At 61.8% G+C, this 5,488-nt stretch overlaps 1 protein-coding gene across 1 annotated transcript in view; it reads left to right on the top strand.

The window, feature by feature from the left end:
• Positions 1-5,488, top strand: part of ST8SIA2 (ST8 alpha-N-acetyl-neuraminide alpha-2,8-sialyltransferase 2) — a 67,157-nt gene that overhangs the window by 59,569 nt on the left and 2,100 nt on the right. The gene's annotated exons all lie outside the window — the stretch shown is intronic.

Genomic DNA, 5,488 nt, shown 5'->3' with positions numbered 1-5,488 from the left:
CTGGCCGCGGCGACCCCCGCAGGCCGCTGGTCTAGCGCAGCCGCACGTCTCCCTCCTTGACCGAACTCGGCAAATCCTTCCTGAGCCCCTCGTCTGGAGGAAGGCGAGGTGGACAGGCGGGTTTCCTTGGCAGGCCGGTCCTCGCCAGGCGGTGGCGCCCGCCTGAACTGTGCCGGAGTGGCAGGGAGAGTTCGCTGCCAGGGAGCAGGTGCGAGCAGGAGTATCCCTGACTGGCTGTCGCCGTCGTGGGGGAGGGGGCCACTCGGGGGGAGGTTTGAGGTGCTCAGACTAGGGCCGTGTTCAGTCTGACTTGCTGTAAAGTGTGGACTAAGGGCAACAGGATTTGCTGGTGGGTTCTGTCCCCTCCAGGGACAGAGAAGAGGACAATCCTGGATGACCGTAAGGATTAGCACTCGGGGGTGGTGCCGGCCCTGCGCCAGCCCCTCAGTGGGGCCTTAGCATAACACATGTGACCTCTGTGCTCCTAAAGGTGACTTCTAAGGCACCCACACCTGTGGCCAGCACTGGTCCCACTGGGGTGTCAACACCTAAGCCTGTGCTCCCCAAGAAAGACTAGAGAGATCGTTAGTGCTGCTGCATGCACCAGACTCACGAGCCAGCCCAGGTCCTGCGGGCGAGTGCCGGGCTCCCGTGCATCCCCGCCCGCCACCCGGGTCAGAGTGGGGGTCCACCACCCATGCCTCGCGCTCCAGGGTCCGTGCCTTAAGTGATTCTTTCTGGAAGGAATAAAGTCTTGCCATGGCTTGGGGGTCCGCGAGATCAGAGGAGGCGAGACTCCGTGGTAGAGAGTCCCTCGGATGGGGAGTGGGCAACCCTGGCGGAAACGCAAGCCGACAGTGCTATTTCCAGCTATAATTGACTCACTTTCATCTGTCAAAATAGCATTAGGCGCCGGTAGCAAGCGCTTTAAACAAACAGGCGGTTAGTCCCGAGATGGTAACATCTTCCCTGCAGACCTCCCAGGAGGAAGTGCTGCCAGAGAGGGGGACGAGGGCGCGCCGTAGCTGGGGAGGCCGGGGGAGGGCGGGCGCCGGGCGTGGCGCCGGACGTCCATCGGCAGCCGCCCTCTGCCCCTGCGGGGCGTCTGGATGGTGGTGTCTGTGCTGGGAGCAAGGGCTCCCCCGCCTTGGTGGCCAAGAGGTTGCGGTTGCCACTGCGGGAGGAAGAGGGGCCCATGGGTGACATGGAGGCGAAGGGGGTGCCCCGTCTGGAGCGTCCTGGCCCCGGACATGCGGGCTGTGGGGGCAGGCACACGGCCGCTCACTGGCTTGAATGCCAGCCCTGAGCCAGGGCCCGTCTCCCTGAGCTCTGCTCTGTCTCTGCCCGGCGGAACACCACCTGCAGAGAACAGGACCCAGGAGAGACAGGCCGCCGGCCATCCTAAGACACTGTCATCTTGGCAGCTGCCACCCACCGCGGAGAAGGGACCGGGCTTGTGCCGTGGCCCTGGCAGGTGGACAGAGGAGATCAGGACATGGAGGTTCACAATGATGAAGGACTCTGCTGGGGTCACATCTCCACATCCAACATGGGCTATAGTCTGTGGGGTCATCTGTTCCCTGACTTTAAAATTGGGCGCCGTCATTACGGAAGCAGCATGGAGATCCATAAAAAAATTAAAAATAGAAACTCAGGTGATCCAGTGAGCCCACTGCTGGATATACTGGAAAGTAAGACACTGTTTCCCAGCGATGCCTGCCCCCCACTCAGGGCGCCCCGCGGGAGAGGCGCCCCGCCCTGGCACCGGCTTCTAGCTCTGCTCGCTTCTGGGCCTTTGGCCGCCTTCCTGTGCGCACGGTCATGGTGCGTGAGGGCCACCTGTCGGCTTCATGTAACTTGCTGACCTCTGAAAAGACCCTCATCTCCAAAAGAAGTCCCGTTCTGAGGTACTGAGGGGATGCCAGACGGGTCCCCCCAAAGTCACACTGATTCAGCACATCCTGCCGGGGCTCTCTGCCCACAAGACTTCTTGAGATTCTTGCCCCTCGGACGCAGGTGCCGGCTAGACTGGGCTGGAGGGCAGCGTGGGGCAGAGATGAGCAGGAGACCAGCCCTTGCCTCTCCCCGCCTCCTACCCCAGCCCAAGCAGCCCTTCCAGGGGTTGTGCCAGGCTGCAGAGCGGCTCCTGCCCTGGCTGGCTGTTGGGAGGGGGGCTGCACCCGAGCGGAGGGCCAACCGCCCACCCTCAGTGGCTGCAGGAAGCGGGGGCAGTCAGCAGCTGGTGGAGAGTGGCTCCCATTCAGCCTCCACAATGGGCAAGGCGGTGACCCCCAGGGAGGCAGCCCCGCGGCAGGAGAGCTGGCCCGTCAGCTGCCGCCGGAGGCCTGGTACACAGGCAGCCTTTGATTGGGGCTCGATTAGGCACCGGGAGTGCTAAGCCTGTCTGAGGATGGCACTGACCCAGTGGGCACCCCGTGAGAGCTCGAGCGGCAGACTGGCAAAGAAGGGCCGGAGGGCAGGCTGGGGCTGAGAGGAGAGCATGGAGCAGAGAGTCAGGGGGAGGCTGGCACAGGTGGCGGATCCCCCCAGACACGCCCATGGAAATCCTACAAGTGACCCCTGGGGCCAGTCCCAGAACTGAGGCCCAGTCCCCCGGGTGCCCAGGGTGAAGTCTACTCCAAGGTGGTCTTCCCTGGACCAGAAGAGGAGGGGTCTGTGAGGTTAGGGCGCCAGCAGCTCCTGGCACCTGGTGGGTTTTTTTTTGTTTTAAAGATTTATTTATTTATTCATACAGAGCTGGGGTACAGGCCAGAGGCTCAGGTGCGGCGAGAGGCTTCCCCAGAGACAGAGCGTGGAGCAGAACAGGCAGATCGACGAAGTACACTGCTGAGGGGAGCAGCGGGCGGGTCAGGAGAGGTCTGCCGCGCCATGTGGTCACCTCCGGGGCATGTGGGGATCGAACTCATGCGGAAGCGGCTTTAGAACCCGCTGCGCCCCCTGGGAGGGCCAGGCACCTGGTGGTTTAATGGATGGTCTCTATATGTTTAGAAGAGTGGTGCCCCACAGGGCACAGGAAAATCCAGAGAGCTCCCAAGGACTGGAAGCCCTCCTCCAGGGGCAGCCCACGAAACTGGGCTCTACACGTGGCCTTCCTGAAAGATCTCCCTTTACGCAGAGTGGGGCGGCGATTCTAGAGACGAGGTCTGGGCCCCCACGGCCCTGCTCCTGCGCCCCACGCACCCCACCCCCACCCCGGCGCCCCACCCCCACCCCGGCCTTCAGGGATGGATGTCGAGAAGCCCGGGGTGGGCAGGGCCGGTGCTGCCTCTCTCGCGGCCGTAACCGGGTCCCCCGTGATCCTGGACAAACTACACACTCCGGCACTGCCCCCTGCGGGGGTGGCGCTGGGTGGCTAATTGGTATAGCTATCGCCAAGCTGCCTTCCCCAGAGGTGGGTACCAATTTATGCTCCCACCTATGATTACTGAAACTGTCTGTTTTCCCATAACCTTGCCAACATAGCCGATTATCAACATTTATTATCTTTGCCAACCTGGTGGAAAATGGCCTCTGATTGTGAATTGAAATTGGACTCCTTGAATTGTGAATGAGGCCGGAAATAATGTCTTTCCCCCTTTTGAAGTGGCATCACTCTAAACTCCAGAACCCGGCCAGAAGGCTTGCGCCCAGGCAGGGTGGCTCACTGGGGCCCTGCGGGTGAGGCTCCTGCAGCCACTGACTCCCCGAGCCCCGCCCCACACACCACCACACCAAAGGAGCCCCTCGCACAGCCAGCATACATGTTTCCTCTCTCACGGCCGTAACCGGGTCCCCCGTGAACCTGGACAAACTACACACTCCAGCACTGCCCCGTGCAGGGGTGGCGCTGGGTGGCTAATTGGCCACCCGCTACCTGCCCTTAGCCCGCCTCTCCCCTCTGTGGGCCTGGGGGCTGCCTAGAGGGGAGAAGAGTGGGATGGGGCTCATTCACCAAGCTGACCAGTGCCCCCAAGGGAGCCCTGGCCTCTGATGGATTGTTTTCATTCGTCACTTCTTAAATAGATTTGTGCACCGTTGGCTTTGAGCATGCGCTGTGTTAGGGCCTGGCATTCTACAGAGCAGGAACTGAGACCCTTGCACACGGAATTCAGAACTGTAGGGGAGGAAAACAGAAGCAAACAGAACACAAGCAAGAGGAGTCACAGTGGGCCGCTGGCAGGCCGAGACGGAGGCTTCCCACAGGAGGTGCCCAGGAAGCTGAGAGTGCAAGAAGAGGCTACCAGCCAGGAGATGTGGGGGGCAGCCTGGGGAAGCCCCAGCGTGAGGTTGTGAGCGGCAGGAGTGTGCGTGTGGGATGGAGTTCAGACCCCAACTGAAGGCTGGACGGGCCCCGCCCAGGCAGGACGCTCCTCTGTGGACTCGGGGTCCCTGGGATTTATCTAGTGGTCTGGCCAGGCTTGAGGTCAGCCCGGGTCCCTTAAGTGAGAGCGCTGGGCAGGGAAGCAAGGAGGCCAGGGTTGTCCCAAGGGCTTGACCAACCCCGGTGCAGCCCCAAATTCTGAGCAAGCCCCAGCTCTCCATTATCACAAGATGAGCCTCATGCCAAGAGGTGCCCAGAGGCCAGAGCCAGACGGTACAGTGCCCCCGGCTGGAGCCGAGACTGCTGAGGTGGGTGACAGGCCCGGGAGCCCAGCTGTGCTGCCGACCTCGCAGAGAGCCACCGAGGCCTCTCGCAACCACCTGTGCCGCGTCCCGAGTCCCGGAACCCAGAAGAACAGCTGTGCTGTGGACGTGATTTGGGCGATGCTCCTTTATTGCTGCCCATGTTCACGAAATGCAGCGCTTAATCGTCTTGGGGTAACCAATTTGAAAAAAGAATTACCGCCTTCTTTGAGATCCCTCTGCCTTCTAATTAAAATCTCAAGACTGGGATATTAAAGGTGCATGGTCGATACGGTGTCCCGGATGCACGCAGCTACCGTCATTCGGGAAGGCAAAATTAATTAGCTTGTGTTGGACACACAGCTGCTTTGCCAAGGAAGGGTGGAGCCCGTAAGCCCGCCGTGACCGCCTCTAAATGGGCCGGGGCAACCGAGGCGATAGACAGGATCAGGACTGGTTTGCTGCTACAGGACTCAGCCAGCGGCTGCGGCAGCTGCTCCGTTACCTGGTGCCCGTGTCCCTGCCTGACCTCGCTCGGGAAGCAGGTGCGGCCTGCCCGCCGCTGGGCGCTCCATTCACGCTGGGGGGAGCCTCCCGCCGTCCACTCCTCCCCCGGCTGGCCGCAGGTGAACAGCCCCACGCCACCTGGGAGGCTGGAGCCTCTGTCTGGCCCCTCGCAGACGTGGGTGCCCTGCCAGCCGCCCCTCGCTTCTGTGCCGCTGCTTCCCATTTTTAACTCCATCTGTGTCAAACCTTTGCCGAGCCCAGCGCAAGTCGGGAGCATCTGTCGGGGCTGAGCTGCGACCCGCACGCTGCAGTCGCGAAGTTCTGCACCGCAGACTTTAGTTCTGGCTCAGGCTGAAGC

Source organism: Condylura cristata, unplaced genomic scaffold (assembly GCF_000260355.1).
Source record: "Condylura cristata isolate star-nosed mole 26May11 unplaced genomic scaffold, ConCri1.0 scaffold00035, whole genome shotgun sequence".
Lineage (NCBI taxonomy): Eukaryota > Metazoa > Chordata > Mammalia > Eulipotyphla > Talpidae > Condylura > Condylura cristata.
Note: the sequence above shows the minus strand (reverse complement) of the source record. Positions and strands in the feature narration are given on the sequence as shown.